Genomic DNA, 16,509 nt, shown 5'->3' with positions numbered 1-16,509 from the left:
CCTCTGGTGCAGGAACTCTGGATATGGAATCTGAATTTCTCTTCCACGAGATGATCTCATCTCAGTGATCTAGGTTTTTCATGCCTTAACTTTACATGTGGAAGAGCAAATATTTTCCACTTCTGTTATGGGCAACTGTGTTTGCTGACATTTTTGAGATGTATCATGAGAATGAACTGTTTAATGTATTACTATTAAAAGAAGAGCTGGCATCTTATTAACTACCCTTGTGGTCTGAATGTTCTCTAAGTTGCAACTGTGTGGAAGAACCAGTTTCTGAAAGAAAAGCTTAGCAATATTTTTGGAAAGCCTAACTCATGTCCGGTACCTACACAGCAGTGAGAGTGTATGAATTTTTTATTTAAAGGCATTTTTAATATAAAGATTTTTTTTTGCTTTTGATTTTCATAAACTCTTGAAGATGGTAACCTTTCTATAGTACTGAGATTCTCTTTTAAAAATTAATCAGTGACCTAAACTACCTGGGACTTATCTGTGTTTTTTTTAAAAAAAAACATTGTATTCAATTTATTCTTATTTAATTTTTATATTTTTTGTGACAGGGTAGTTCGGGCTGCCCTTGAAGTCACTATGTAGCCCAGGCTGGCCTTGAACTTGCAGCGATCCTCCTGCCTCAACCTCCCAGCTGGTGGGGTTACAGGCATGCGCCACCATGCTTGTCTAATTTTTAAAAATTATGGTAAGAGACATATAACATAAAATTTATCACCTTGACTTTTTTTTGAGACAGGGTCTTGCTATATAGTTCAGGCTGGCCTTCAAGTCATTATGTAGCCCAGGCTGCCTTGAACTCACGGCAATCGTCCTGCCTCAGCCTCCCGAGTGCTGGGATTACAAATGTACACCACCATGCCTGGCCACCTTTACCATTTCGAAGTGTACAATTCAGAAAAATAAGACACTGAGAAATAACAGTAACAACAGTAACTAGCATTATGGCTAGTTGCTTGGCATAGACTAAGCATTAAGAGCTATATCTATATATGATTGTAGTTAATCCTAATAACAGCTCTATGTGATACTTCTAATATTACCATTTTACAGAGACAAGGAAATTGTGGTTTGGATAGGTTTATATCCTGCCCTAGGTCATGTGGCTTGAAAAGATTTAGGCCTGTCTGATTTATGAGTCTGTATTCTTTTTTTTTTCTTTAAAGAAATAAATCCTCTGACAAAGGCTTTATTGATAACTTTTCATTTAGTTAGTAAAAAGCAAATACAGAACACAGTAGAGAGTATTATGTATGCTAGAAGTCAGCTTAGCAGAAGTCCCTTTTCATTGTTGTAAAACAAAACCCAAAAACCAAACAAACTCCCCAAATCTAAGAATTTAGTTTTAGTGGTGGATAGGATATCGATTCCCACCAAATGAACCAAAATAACTCAGCAGAGAATTCATACTAAGAGAAGAGGGTAGAGAAGGGATCAAACTTTAAAACAGCTGCTTTTGTGAGGTGGAAAAGACAGGAATGGAGTAGGCGGGTCTGTCACTGTAACCACCACATGCGTTCTTCTTTTAGCTGGTCTTGGTGCTCAGTGCTGATGGAGACACTGCTGTGAAGAGACGCAGGGCAGAAAGCATGCCTGTGCTGTCACTGCCCCGGTCACCCCGCAGCCTGCTTCTGAGGTTCCTGAGAAGCTGCCTCTGTGGGCCTGGCTCCATCCTGGGCATCCCTTCAGTGCCAGGCCCACCGGGGATGACCTGCTTGGCTAGGAGCACAGCATAGTCACTGGAGCTCCCCAGCCAGATGCATTGCGTGACCTTGTTGTGCTCAGACTGGTCCAGTTGCTCAGGCTGGGCAATCTGCAGCTGGGTCAGCTTGCTCCCAGAAGTGTGGTCTTTGAGGAGACCATTGATACCTCTGGTCCTCTATAGAATGTATGTAGCTATTGGAAGGCAGTTATTTTCAATACTGGAAGCCCATTCCAACCTAGCTACAGTGTCAGCATACTCTGACAGTCTTTAGCTTTTTTTTTTTTTTTTTTTTGGTGGTACTGGGGATTGAGCCAGCAGTTTGCTGCCCACCCTCTTTGGTCCTTTCCCTTCCTCATATGGACAGTGGGTTGTCCTCTCACAGTCACTGGAGAAGCTCCGCTGTTTGGGCCTGTTTTCCCAGGGCTTGGGGATGCCTTGGTCCCCTCCCAGCTCACCTGACCCCCAGCCCTCCCACTCCAGCTGTGCACTGAACACCTGTGGCCCCACAGACTGTTCCTGCAGCCAGAACTTTTACTGGAACTGTCCAAAAAGATCTGGTCTTGGTCCTATCCTGAACCCTCAGGTCTATACCCTTGGTTCAGTGCCTGGTATATCCACCCATGAGAAGCTTATAATGCCCAGGGAGGGGTAAGCATTGGTACTGCTGGGGATACTGAGACTCTCCTGCTTTGGAAAATCCACAGAACCTGAGGTCTGGTCCACCCCAAGGAAAGTCCCTTGTTATAGCACAGGTAAACTGGGCTGCTGCAGGTTCTCTCCTGGATGGAGGCAAAGCTATCTTTTTTGATGTGATCAGTAGTCTTAGTACTCCCAAAGCAATCAAGCTCATGGGCTAGAGCTGCCAGTGAAGTGTTAGGTTCCAGGCCACCCACCCAAAGGTGGGTGGGTGGGGTTGATCTTGCCAAAGCCTAATGTAATGAGGTTTCTGTCAATCACTGAGTGAAGTTCAGGTTCTGGAATTTGAGGAAGGCACTGGCACCAGCGTGATCACAGGCAGGCCTCTTGATGGCACCTCATCAGTGATGCCATACTTCTTGAAGGTCTGTCACAGCCTTCCGCTGGTCATCCTCCTTGCACCTGGGCAGGTAGCCGTAGGGGTGCCTGTAGTCATCAGCCCATAGCATTACAGGGTTGCTTATGGAATAGCTCCCCCAGGTCAGGGCAGCAGTGTTCAGAGTAGTCTGGGAAAGGTGGGGGGCAGGTGGCTTCCGCAAGGGCCAGCAAGCACTATGAGCACCGATTGTCCTCCTATCCTCCCTGCAGTGACATGCCGCCAAGCAGGTTTAAGGACATGGTGGCCCCCGGGGGCATGAGTCACTCTTTTTTCCTACTATCCTCTATTGCAATTAGCTTATTAATCTCTTCAGGTCTAGGAAGCGAAGTACAGCTCTGAAATTTAGTTGTGTGCATGCCTGTACATGTACATGGGTGTGAGAGAGGCAGAGATACAGAGACAGTGACAGATTTAGAGGCAATGAGACTTAGAGACAAAGAGAAATAAAACAGAGAAGGAGATGAAACAGGAAGAGATGGCGAAAGAGAGGCTGAGGGCAAGATGGGAGAGAAAGGTAGATAGGCAGATGCATGGACTGACAGATTCACCACCAATCCACTGATCAAGTCTCTGGGTGTTTATTTGATTTATTTATTCATTTATTTATTGCCATGCTGGTGCTCTAACCCAGGGTCTCATGCATGCTAGCAAGAGCTCTACCATTGAGCTATATTTCCAGCTCAAGTCTCCAGTTCTTTTTCTCTCAATTTTCTTTCACCCAGTGTGAGTCCAGCGGGATGGTTCTTTTCTTGTGTTTTAGAAATCAGCCTGACTAGTGAGCAGTGGTGACCAGGACTAGGTCATATGTTGTGGAAAATTATTGAAGATTAGCAAGATATTGGCAACTGTAAAGTACAGAGAAAACTAAATAAAAGCTATTTTGCTTCTAGCAATAGAACACAGGGAAAGAGTATTTAAATGGCTTTTGCATTTAATGTAGGTGATGCAGCATAGGCTCTGCAGTTGGACTGGTGAAATTCCCATCCCAGCTCCTCCACTTAACTGGCTGTGGAACTTTGACAAAGTCAATGAACTCTGAGCTTCAGTTTTCTAATCTGGTAAACAGCAATAATACTATTAATAATACTTCGATAGTGTTTAAAGAGATGATATCCAAAAATGTTTGGTACAACTAACTTTAGCCATTTTTACTTTGTGACTGGTGCTGGTAAAGTTGTAAGATGTAATGGTTGTGATGTCCTAGTTTTAAAATCCAGAGACCTAGTTTCAAGGAGAGATCTCAGCTGAAGGACTGCAGTGACCTGGAATCTCCTACCCTGACACCTGCAGTCTGCTTGTCAAGCAGTCATTACCGCAATGCTGGCAATGTCCGAGCTCAGGAAAGTCCTGTTTAGAATTCTACAGTGGATTGAGTTCCCTCCCCTGAGTTTCTGCATAGGACTTCTTTTGAATGTTTCTGAGGGGAGAAAAAGGATGGAGATGGTTGAGGAGGAGGAGGAGGAGAAGGGAGGAAAGAAAACAACAGAACAAAACAGAACAAAAATTCTCTCAGGAAATGGGCAAATCACTGAAATAAAAAAAGTAAATTTGTGCTGCAAAGAAGCAGGACCACTGTGATCCTTTCTCACTCTCCCCCCACCAGAATGAATACACTTCCCAAACACCTTGGGCACCTTCCTGTGCTGCTGAGTTTGGGGCCTTGGCTCTGTCTGGCCACCGTGTCCTTCCCTTTGCTTCCTCAACATTTCATCTGCCAAAAGCCCAGGAACTGCTTTGTGTGTATGTGAGGCCTAAGTGACTCCATTTTAAAATTTGGCCCCATCTTAGAGTAAGGTGGCCTGGACATAAACTCTAGTTCCAAGAAAAACCACAAGATGTACTTTGGCCACCTGCCTGTGATAATGTTCAACAGTCCCCTAGCAACTAGCCTAGCAACAGCTAATCAGTAGCTGCCTCAATGTCCCAGATGCTCTTCTCGATGGCCTGCAACAGCTAATCAGTAGTTACCCCAATACCCCAGTAGCCCAGATGTTCTTTTTGATAATTTGAGCAGCCACTTGCAGTTCAGCGCACAAGGCACAGCCAATCAGGTTTAAACTTTCAAAACTTGCTAAATGCTAGCCAATCGTGTGATTTGCGTGTGATTTAAAACCCCCGCGCCTTTTTGAAACCACGCGCCTTGCTGTAACCTCTATAAAAACCCCTGGTATTTTAAGAGTCGGGGCTCTCAATCCTGACCTGCTGCATCGGTGTCGGATGAGAGTCCCTGCTCGAGCTTGAATAAACGATCCTCGTGTGTTTGCATCGGAATCGGCTCCTAGGTGGTCTTTGGGGACCTAGCGATCTGGGCACAACATGTATTGTTCCCAATAGCCATGGACAGAATCATTAAAAATTTTCTAATTCTTCCCATTAAAAATTCTCTAATTTCCTCAACTTACTAGGAAGAATTAATACAACAAACTCCCGTATGTCCTTGCCTAGCCTTAATAGCTATGAACCTTTTTCTTCACTTCTCTTTTTGTATACCTTGTTTTCTTCTGCTGTTGTTGATCCATTGGGAAGTTAATTAGATTCATATCATGACACATTACTTCTCAGTGCTCAGCATGTATCACCTAAGAACAGAAATTTGTCACCCTGATGTGGTGGTCCATACCTCTAATCCCAGCACTCTTGTAGGGACAGGGAGCACTGTAGGTAGGAAAGAGAGAGGATGAAGGCCTCATTGGGCTTTATTAAAAATTAATAAGGGATGGGCCAGGGATTTAGCTCAGTGGTTCCACCGCCTGCCTAGCAAGCACAAGGTCCCCAGTTCCATCCCTGGTACCAAAAAAACAAAAAAACGAAAACAAAGGTCCTGAGTTTGATCCCCGGTACAAAAAAAAAAAATTAATAAGGCAGTTTTGACTTCTGAAGCCAGACTCCAGCACTTAGAAAGGCAAAGGCAGATAGACTCTGAGGAATTAGAAAGACAAAGGCAGCTAATCTCAAGCAATTAGGAAGTAAAGGCAAAGTACTCAGCACCAGGAAGTTCCTAAGTAGCGAGATTAACATAAGAATCACAAACTTTGCCTTCACTTAATCCACTTGCCTAAACTACCTGTCAAGAAGGCTCCAGCCCATAATCTTACTCTCCACCAAAGAAAATGGAAAAGTCACATGGGCAGAAGAAATCCAAGGTTAAAATGAAAGACAAGCTAGGGGGTCAGTCGGATTCCAAGAGCTTTAGTGGGACAAGCATCTCAATAAAAGGAGCTGCAGACAAGAGGTCCACGAGCAATTCATTTTCCAATTCTCTCTCTTTGTTCCTAGTTGCTGTCTTTCATGTCTCTTTTCCTCCTTTCCCATCTTCAAATAAGTTGTTTTCTTTTAGTTTAAACTGCTTCTTTGGTTCTTTACCGATGCTGGGTTTAGGATCCCTGGGAGCTGCATGTTCCAGCAGAACAGTGGCTTGCTGTCCACCCCTGGATGTTACAGTGTGGCATAGCATGGCATGGTGCACAAACCTCCCTGGAATCTCTGGGAAGTTGAGGTAGAAGGGCTGCAGGTTCAAGCCCCTGCCTGGGCAACTTAACAAGACCCTGTCTCAAAGTAAAAAAAAATTTAAAAAGGGCTGGGGATGTAGTTCAGTATGAAGGCCCTGGGTTCAATCTCTAGTATCAAAAAACAAACAAAGCAAAAAAGATATTTGTGTACAGAACCACAACGTCATTATCCCTACTAAAAATTAACTATCTAAAATCAATTTAATATTTAAATTTCACCAATTTTCCTGTAAAATGTCTATAGTTGTTTTAATAAATGAATACACTCAATACCTTTTTTTTGGTTATGTATTTTAACATAGAAGAGCTCCTCCTTTCTTTCCCCCTCCATGACATGGACTTTTTGCTTTTTATAATGGTTCTACTTTATAGAATATTTGCTTACAGGAAAAAATTTCAAAATCTGGGAAAGTAATTTGAAAGCAATTTTTCCAATGACAATGTTAAATTGATCTGCTATGTAAAGTTGGATGACACCAGATCTTCAGAGTTCTACTGTGTTTCAAGATTGTTCTTGAAAATATATTCTGCCAGAAAAGCAACAGGATCATCTGGTCTAACCTCGAAACACTTGTTCAGACCTTTCATGAGAGCTGGCATAACATGGGTAATTAAGTAGTTTCTCAGTGGAGTAGACTGCGCCTCCAGTAGTTCTCTTTCTTCTCTCTTCACTTTCTCTAGTCCTTTATTCCACTCCTCCCAGCGGGCCAACCTCTGCTGTTTCCACAGCCTCCTTTTGTTCACGGGCCACCTCCTTGGCAGCCTCCTTGGCCAGGTGCATCTCTGCAGCCCTCTCCTCCAGCTCCACCTTCTCCTCATCTGTTAGACAGTAATTCCAAGGCTCCCCAATCTCTCTGATCAGCTGTTTGATAGCAAGTCTGTTCTGAGCATCTTCAAATTTTCCTACGTCAATGTGTGTGGGGTGGATTTCGATTTCATCAAAATAGTTGTAGACAGTCTCATCTTCGGTGTTGATGACCCTGTAGTTGCTTAGCACCCGGAGGAAGCAGTCCTGGGTGTAGTGGGTCCTGACCACGATGCTCTCCAGGAAGTTGATCACCTGCTCCTTCAGAAATTTGGCTGAGGCATCAGACCGCAGATGAACTCAGGTAAAATTAATTTATCAACAGGAAATATTTTGCCTCTGATTTCATCTTCCTCTTCTTCAGCTTCCTGATTGAACAGGTCTTTTGCTTCATCATAGGTCTTTGGGAATCCATTCAAGATGTAACCCTGATTCCTACAAGGCATGGATTTTAGTTTTTCTTTCACAAATCGAATTATATATTGATCTTCTAGCTCACCTGTGTTCTGCTCCATGCTCTCCTTGATGCTGCCCAGCAGCTCCTGAGTGTCCTCCATGTTCTCCTCCTCTTCATCATCTTCCTCTTCCTCCCCTCTGTCCTTAGGGGTGACAGTTGCCTTCTGCAGGGCATAGGGGTTCAGACTGGGGAACACCCCATATCCATTGGAGAATCACCAACCATCTGGCACACGAGGTAGCCTGGCCCAAAGGGGCATAACATTAACTTTTGAAGACTCTGGGCTGTTGCAGGATTTCAGAGATCGGAGAAACCAATGGGTGAAACAGGAAGATTTATTTAAGTGTGCACAAGCCCAGCGAGTTGGTATCCAAAGGCTGAGCCCTCAACAAAGAGGAAGCTCTAGTTTTATACATGTGGTTGAAGTGTAAGACCGCTGTCCTTACCAAATGCTCCGAGGAGCTGACTATAGTGAAGCACACCCAGGGATCCCAGCGGTGCCTCCAGAATGTAAGGCCAAGGGCCTTACCAAATGCTCCAAGGAGCTGAAGTGGAGCACACCTGGGGATCCCAGCAGTGCCTCCAGAATGTAAGACCAAGAGCCTTACCAAATGCTCCAAGGAGCTGGAGTGGAGCACACCTGGGGATCCCAGTGGTGCCTCCAGAACGTAAGACCAAAGGCCTTACCAAATGCTCCAAGGAGCTGACTGCAGCGAAGAACACCCGGGAAGGAACACACCGGACAAGTCGGAAAGTGAAACAGACCTTAGTCTGGCCAGACGGCACTCCCAAAGCAAAGTAGTTTAGAGAGGCTAGTCCAGAGTCCCAGGCTCTTTTTATAGGGGCTTGCAGGGGAATTAACAGGCGAATTTACAGAAGAAGGAACAAAGGTTTATTGGTCTTACATTTGTATGTTAATTAGCCTGACATGTACTGATAGGAGATGCTTTGTAGATTGTTCTATAGATAGTGGTGTCCGGAACAAAGAGTTGGATAATTATGGCTGATACAGATCTTATCTAGTGTCCTGGAACTAAGAAGCATCTTTATCTATTTACTCACATTCAATCGCAGTTGGGGCTAGGGGAGTTTTATGATTACAGAGTTATGCAGTCCTACAGAAGGGGTTGGTATTCCTAGTGGTGCAAAACAGGTGGATGGGCAAGCAGGTTTCCAGAAGCGGGACAGAGACAGTTAATTAAGTAGTGATACTTTTGCAACTTAGCATATCTTCGTGGATAAAAAGCAAGATCTTACAGAAGTGAAGTGTCATAAAACCTTACTTACAGGAACAAAGTTAACAGCCAGGGAGGGGGAAGTCTGAGGGGGAATTGCTTAGGGTTGGTGAGACTTGTTTTTCCTTTCTTAATTTTTAAAGTTCTGCTTCAAGGCTAGTGGTCTTACAGAATGTACCACATCCTGGATTTGTCTATCTCCACAGGGTGTTAATTTGTCCCTTTATTTTGGGAATCCTTGACTCTGGCCACACGTGAGAATCAGATTGACCTGACAAGGGAGAGGGAGTGATTGGTCCATTCTGTTCTTATGGGAGGTTATTTAATTAAAATTTAAGACCTAGGAAATAAACTCTTAGGGCCGGGGATTTAGCTCAGTGGTTCCGCTGCCTTCCTTGCCAGTGCAAGGTCCTGAGTTTGATCACCGGCAGCAAAAAAAAAAGAGAAAATAAATTCCTGAGTTCTGTACGACTGCATAACTCTGTAATCATAAAACTCTCCTAGCCCCAACTGCGATTGAATGTGAGTAAATAGATAAAGATGCTTCTTAGTTCCAGGACACTAGATAAGATCTGTATCAGCCATAATTATCCAACTCTTTGTTCCGGACACCACTATCTATAGAACAATCTACAAAGCATCTCCTGACTATCAGTACATGTCAGGCTAATTAACATACAAATGTAAGACCAATAAACCTTTGTTCCTTCTTCTGTAAATTTCGCCTGTTAACTCCCCTGCAAGCCCCTATAAAAAGAGCCTGGACTCTGGACTGACGCCTCTCTAAGCTACTTTGCTTTGGGAGTGCCGTCTGGCTAGACTAAGGTCTGTTTCACTTTTCGACTTGTCCGGTGTGTTCCTTCCCGGGTGTTCTTTGCTGCAGTCAGCTCCTTGGAGCATTTGGTAAGGCCCTTGGTCTTACATTCTGGAGGCACCGCTGGGATCCCCAGGTGTGCTCCACTCCAGCTCCTTGGAGCATTTGGTAAAGCCTTTGGTCTTACATTCTGGAGGCACCGCTGGGATCTCCGGGTGTGCTCCACTTCAGCTCCTTGGAGCATTTGGTAAGGCCCTTGGTCTTACATTCTGGAGGCACCGCTGGGATCCCTGGGTGTGCTTCACTATAGTCAGCTCCTCGGAGCCTTTGGTAAGGACAGTGGTCTTACAGCTCTACTCTGATCTAATTACATCAGATTCACTGGAGACACAGCTGAGGTGGCACTAGTTTCAAAATTCCCTGGGTGGTTCTAATGTGAAGTCAGTGTTAAGAACCATTGCTCTATGTCTTATATGTAATTGAAATTTGAAGCTGTATTCCATACATTTTTGTCCATAATGTTTTAACTGTCCATTGCAGGGACCTGGGAAACTTTAAAAAATACTGATGCATGGTCCTGGCTCTTAGATTCTGCTATAGTTGGAAGGAGATTTTGAAAATCTTTGGTGATTCTAAAGTGGCGAGGAAAATACATGGCTGTAGGTTATATTGCTTGATTAATTTGAATTATATCAGGTGACACAGAATGCCATAGCTTTCCATTGTTTGTTATACTAATTTCAATCACTGGATTAAAGCCATGGCCACCAGGCCTCTCTATTGCAAAGGAATAATGGTTCTTCTAGCTGGGTGTGGTGGCTAGAGCCTGTAATTCCAGCACTGGGGAGGGTGAGGAAGGAGGACTGCTGAGAGTTTGAGGCCAGCTTGGGCTACATAGTGAGTTCAACATAATTAATGGCTCTCTTATGTAAAAGTGAGTGGTCTTTGGATGACCCTTTGCCATTCTTCAGATGTCTGTATGTAATATGTTTTCATCTAATGGTTTTAGTTTCCATTTAGATTTTTTTTTTTTTTTTGTACCAGGGATTGAACTCAGGTCTTTGAGCATAATGGTTTTAGTTTCCATCGGTGATTGTTACATGAATTGATCATTGTATAGGGGGTTACAAAATGGTGATCTTTAAATTTTATCATTCTTTCTACATTTATGAGTGATTTCTTTGCTTTTAAAAAAATTTGAGACAGCATCTTTCTGTAGTCCAGGCTGGCCTTGAACATGATCTGTAACCCAGTCTGTCCCCTAACTTGTGATCCTCCCACCTCAGTCTCCTGAATGGTGGGATGACAGGCGAGCACCACCATGCCTGGAAAGATTGGCTTTTTTTTTAAGTAAAGCTTTACATTGAAATATATTTATATTAACATATAGATAAAAGCACAAAAAATTAAGTCAATAGTTCAAAAAATTTTCCCATAGCAAATACTTGTATAGCCAACTGCCAGATAAAGAAACAGAACATTGCTAGTACCCCATGAACCCACACACCCCAGCCACACCTCCTATTCCTAACACTTCCGGCCCTTTGGGAGTAGCCACCAGCCTTATCTTTATTTCTTTTGGTCTAGATGGGGTGTGGCTATGTTGCCTAGGAAGGAGCTGGGATTAACATCCCACCACACCCAGCTGGCACTTCTAAACTATTAACAAGCTTACCTGTCCAGGAATTTTGTGTACATGGAATCATAGAGCAGGTTCTCTTCTCTGCCTGGCTTCTTTGCTCATCATTACCTCTACGAGCTTCATCCACATTGTGTGAAGTTGTGCATTTTACTCTTTCATTGCTCTTGCCATTTCTGTATCCTAATGTAGGTGGACATTTAGGATGATTACTAATACTGTTGTTTGCTGCTTCATAATATACCATATTTAACAGGGCTGCTGTGAACATTCTGTTATCTGTCCTTGAGTAAGCCTATTTTGGGCTGGGGTTGGCATATACTGAAGAGTGGAATTGCTGTACGCAGGGTATGTTTAACTTTTGTAGATACTACCAAACAGCTTCCCTCCTGTTTTCCTTAGAGATAACCCTCCTGGTCGTTCTGCACTTTGCTTACTTACTGGCTGAAGACATCCTGGGCTCATCTGTGTTCTCTGAGGGAGCCCTGAAACCAGCCATTTCTAAGGAGTCCTTGTGCTTTTTGTATGTTTGTTTGTTTTTGGTACTGGGGATTGAACTCAGGACCTTGTGTTTGTGAGGCAGGCACTGTGCCTCTGAGATAAATCCGCATTCCTCCTTGGGCTTTTGATCAGGGAACTGTGTATGTAAACACTAAGTCTGGAAACTAGTTGTGCTAATCCCTATTGGGATGTCCTTGTTTTAGTTCCTTTTGGTTGTCAAGTCTAGAAAATACACTAAAGATCACAGTCATATGTTACACTAGCAGGTCCAATTTAACGTTACAATTTTTTCCCTTTTATTTATTGATGGGTGCATTTCTTTTCTTTTATGTTAAAAATCTTGATTGCTGATAATATCCATATATTTGGTTCCTTTGTTTTACCCTACACTTAAATAAAATAATTTCAAAAATGCAATATTTCTTTTTTTTTTTTGTACCGGGGATCGAACTCGGGTCCTTGTGCTTGCACATCAGGCGGCGAAACCACTGAGCTGAATCCCCGGCCCCTCAAAAATGCAATATTAATATTATTGCTGACATTATTGCTGCGTGAAATGATACGTGGGTGGAGCTTCAGATTTCTTGGCAGTTCTTCTGGTCTCTTGTGAGCAACTTTGCTTTTAAGTTGAATGGCTTAACATCTAATGAGGGAGGTGAAGAATTCACCCAGCAGCTTAAGATAGAGGTGCCAGGCTTAGAACATAAGCTGTGGGGCTGGACACCTTCTGTACATTGCTGCTGTGAAGCTCTCAGTGTTTGTGGCTTCTCTCTCCTTTAATACCCATTCCAAAGGGCTCCAGGGTTTCCATTGAGAAAGATGCACAACTAGACACAGCACTTTCTACTCTCCCAGGGCTCTAGTTGACATCCTCCCTTCACCTTAGTGATGATAGTTAATTGGTTTTTTTTCCTTCAGTACTAAGGATTGAACCCAGGGCCTTTGCATTGAGCTATCTCCCAGCCCTTTTAGACTTATTTCATTCTGAGGCAGGGTTTTGTTAAGTTGCTAAATTGCCCAGGCTGGGCTCAAACTCTCAGATCTTCTGCTGCAGCCTCCTAGAGTGCTGGGAGTACAGGTGTGTACCACTATACCCAGGGTGAGGGTTAACGTCATGACAGGGCTAGGCTCAGGTGTGGTGGTCAGGTGTTAGGTGAAACCTCAGCCTAGATGTTGCTGTGGAGGCCCTATCCATCTATCTATCATCTGTCATCCATCTATCTATCATCTATCTATCTATCTATCTATCTATCTATCTATCTATCTATCATCTATTTTGAGACAAGGTCTTGCTCTGTAGTCCAAGCTGGCCTCAAATTCACTATGTAGTGTAGGCTGACCTTGAACTTGCTGTGAACCTCCTGCCTCAGCCTCCCGAGGGCTGTAGGCATGCACCACCATGCTTGGCATATTGTGCAGGTACTTTTAAAAAATATGCGATTAACATTTAACCAGTGAGTTTTGGATAAAGCAGATTACTCTCCATAATGTGGGTGGGTCTCACCCAACCAGTTGAAGGCCTTAAGAGAAAAGAATGAGGTCCCTTGAAGAGAAAGGAATTCTGTCTCCAGGCTGCCTCAGACTCAAGACATCAGGTTCTTGCTGGAATTGCCAACTTGCCCCATGGATATTGGATTTTCCAGGCCCCATCACCCCTTGCCACACACCATTGGTTCTGTTTCTGTGGAAAACCCTAATACACTCATATCTCAAAGCTCAGACAAAATGCTTAGGGTCTCTGCGGCCTAGTCATGACATCAAGTGAGAAGAGACTGTAAACATCCAGGAAGGAGGAAAGAGGGACACAGTGGAAGGGAAAGTGCTAGCTGAGACACAAGTGCCTGAAATGATGTGTAAGTACCTGCTTCCCTTCTTACACAGAACATGACTAATGTAGTGGTTCCCAGCACATGGCAGGTATGACTTTTTTTTTTTTTTGGTACCGGGGATCAAACTCGGGTCTTTGTGCTTGCGCAGCAGGTGATGAAACCACTGAGCTAAATCCCCGGCTCAGGTATGACTCTTGTTTGAGTTGGAATGCCCTCTTGGGCCAGGAGCAGCCTAATGTGCCCTGCTTTGATGAGAGGAAAAGGCTTCTAGGGCCCTTGACTTACTGCTCTTGCCAGGGGCTTTTGGTGTGACAGGGTGTGTACGTGATGGGCTGTGTTTGGAAACAGCTTCCCTTCAGCAGTAGGAGAAGGTGGGTCAGAAACTAAAGGTGTGCATTGTTCAGTGAATAAAGGCCAAGGTGCCTTTGCTCATGAGTTATGAGACAGCTGGCAGTTGTTACGACAGGATAGGGTTTTCTCCAGCTTTCCCTCTTTGATTTACCTTCCTCCTTCTCAGGAGAAGGTTTTGGCAAGAGAGGAAAACACAGAATACTGATGAACATGACAGTGCATCAAACTTATGGGCATCAAGAAAGTTTATTGCCAATGCTACTCCATTCTGGGATCAAAAGGCGTCTCCAACAAGACTAAGTTTCCATCACTGCCCTTCCAGGAAGGAGTTGGGACTCTGGTAGGTGGACAGAAAGGGTGGGGAAAGACTGAGGAGACAGTGCAAGCAGACAAGACAGATAGGAGAGGGAGGACACCCCAGATACATGGGTGGCTGGGTAGGGAAACGTTCATGTTGTCTTTTCTGTGCCCACACCTATCCATTACCATCTGACTGAACCCACATGCCTTCCTATGGATATAATCAAGGGGTGACATGGATAAGCAGATGAGAGGAAAACTACTGCAGCCTGCAGGGAGTTGTAATCTGGTTTGTGTGCCTGGTTTAGTTTGGGTTTGGTCAAATGGCACAGAGAGTGAGAGTGTAGCATCCACTCATGAATTCAATGAGCAGGTTCCAAATCTCGGTTCTGTGTTTCAGAGCTACATGAAATTGGCCCTGTGATCTGACTTCTCCGAGTCTCAGTTTCTTCATCTACAAAATGGAGAATGATCCCCAGAGTTCAAAGGTGCTTGTGAGGGGCAAATGCAGTGCATTGTCTCCATAAACAGTTTCTGGTGATTGTGTTGGGTTCTCAGCCTACCTTTCCATGTCCGCTACTCAGCTGTTCTTGGAAAATCCCCATGCTGCATCCTAGATCATTCCACACTAGAAACTCAATCAGATAAATTAAATTAGCCTCTTAGGGCTAGGTCCCAGGCCAGGGTGTTTTCTTTGTTCTCTTTTTTCAGTCAGGACCTTGAGTTTGTGAGGCAGGCGGCAGCACCACTGAGCTAAATCCCTGGCCCTTTCTTTGTTCTTCCGTTGATTGTAATGTGCTGTCTCTGTGTGTGTTTTATTTTTCCTCCAGTATTGGGAATTGAACCCAGGGTCTTCACATTAAGCTACATTCTTCCTAGCCCTTTTTTGTATTTTACTTTGAGACAGGGTCTTGCTAAATTGCTGTTTAGCCCAAGTTGGGCTTGAATTTCAATCTGCCTGCTGCAGCCTCCCAGAGTGCGCCACCATGATCAGCTTTTTTTTTTTTCAAACCCATGGGGATCCCCTTGCCTCACTCAACCTCCCTAATGCTGGGATTACAGGTATGTATCACCACACCCTGCATAACCTGTGATCTTTTAATCCCTGTTGTCACAAATTGAGCAGGTCCTCCATTGCCACAGTCCAGAGGCCACGTCAGAGAGACTAATATATGGTAATGTTCTTGTAGGATTATGGGATGATGTGGTTTCTGCTACTAGGAGCTAATAATAAGGAAATATGTAGTAATCATAGAGATTGGTCAGACAATTGTGTTGTGAAAGAAGTGAGAACAGTGATGGATGGTGAGGGAACTAGGAGAAAAGTTCATAAATCTAGAGCATAATGAGAATCTCAGAAGTTTACAAGGAGACAAGGTATGGATTCATCTAAAAAGTTAAAAACTGGACCTGTAGAGGGGAGTTGATCTCAGGACTATGGCAGGAAGACAGAAACTCCTTCCTACTCCCAAATAACGATGTTGGGACACTTGGGGTGGGTGGCTGTCACCTCTCCTGCTGTGTTGGAAAGGCTGAGAAAAGCAGTTCAGTTTGCAAGCGGTGGGAAGGGCCCAGATGAGTCAGCAGAATTTGGGACAACAGGAGCGGTGCAGCAATGCAAAGCTTATGAAGGATTTGCCCCCTTGACTGAAATAAGATGTGAAATCCCATGAGCTCCAGAAGCTTATTCATTCATGAATCTGGTTATGGTTTATTGGGAGATGGTTACACCGGATACTAGGCTGTTCCCCTCTTTGGGGCTGGGCACCCTTGCCCCTCTGTGGACACAGCACAGTGGAGAAATGCTCTGAGTGGCTGCTCCCACCGAACAAAGAGCAGCTGGCTGTTTTGGCGCCTGAGTTCAAGGGTGAATTTGGTATCGTCACCTCCCTGTCCTGCTTGGCTTTGTTACAGCTAGTTGGATAGTGGTGGTCATGTTGTCTTAGCCAGAGTCATTGCAGTGATATCTGACATTCAAGGCAAGTTTGTTCGTCAAGCTCATATAAAGAAACAAGAGCTAAGAGGAACCAGGTGCTTGTGTCCTCCAGCCCGCAGTCTTTCTCTGTAGACACACCACACAGAGAACTCAGTGTGATCAGCCTTTGTTCCTTGGTCTTCAGGAAGCTAGAACGAGAGTAGCTAGTTATGAGTCCAAGTTTTACTAGCATCAGATAGAGATCTTCATTCTAGTGACAAAACTGACACTTGCCTAGACAAGTCTGCTTTGTGGGCCACTGTACTTTTCCCCAAGCCACTGTACTCTTTCCTGGGTGGAAA

At 44.1% G+C, this 16,509-nt stretch overlaps 1 pseudogene; it reads right to left on the bottom strand.

The window, feature by feature from the left end:
* Positions 1–1,537: 1,537 nt before the first annotated feature.
* LOC110346251 (putative RNA-binding protein 15B) lies at positions 1,538–14,803 on the bottom strand (annotated as a pseudogene).
* Between the last annotated feature and the right edge of the window lie 1,706 nt (positions 14,804–16,509).

Source organism: Heterocephalus glaber, unplaced genomic scaffold (assembly GCF_053883595.1).
Source record: "Heterocephalus glaber isolate CG9 unplaced genomic scaffold, H.glaber_assembly_v1.0 deba00001662, whole genome shotgun sequence".
Taxonomy (NCBI): Eukaryota; Metazoa; Chordata; class Mammalia; order Rodentia; family Bathyergidae; genus Heterocephalus; species Heterocephalus glaber.
Note: the sequence above shows the minus strand (reverse complement) of the source record. Positions and strands in the feature narration are given on the sequence as shown.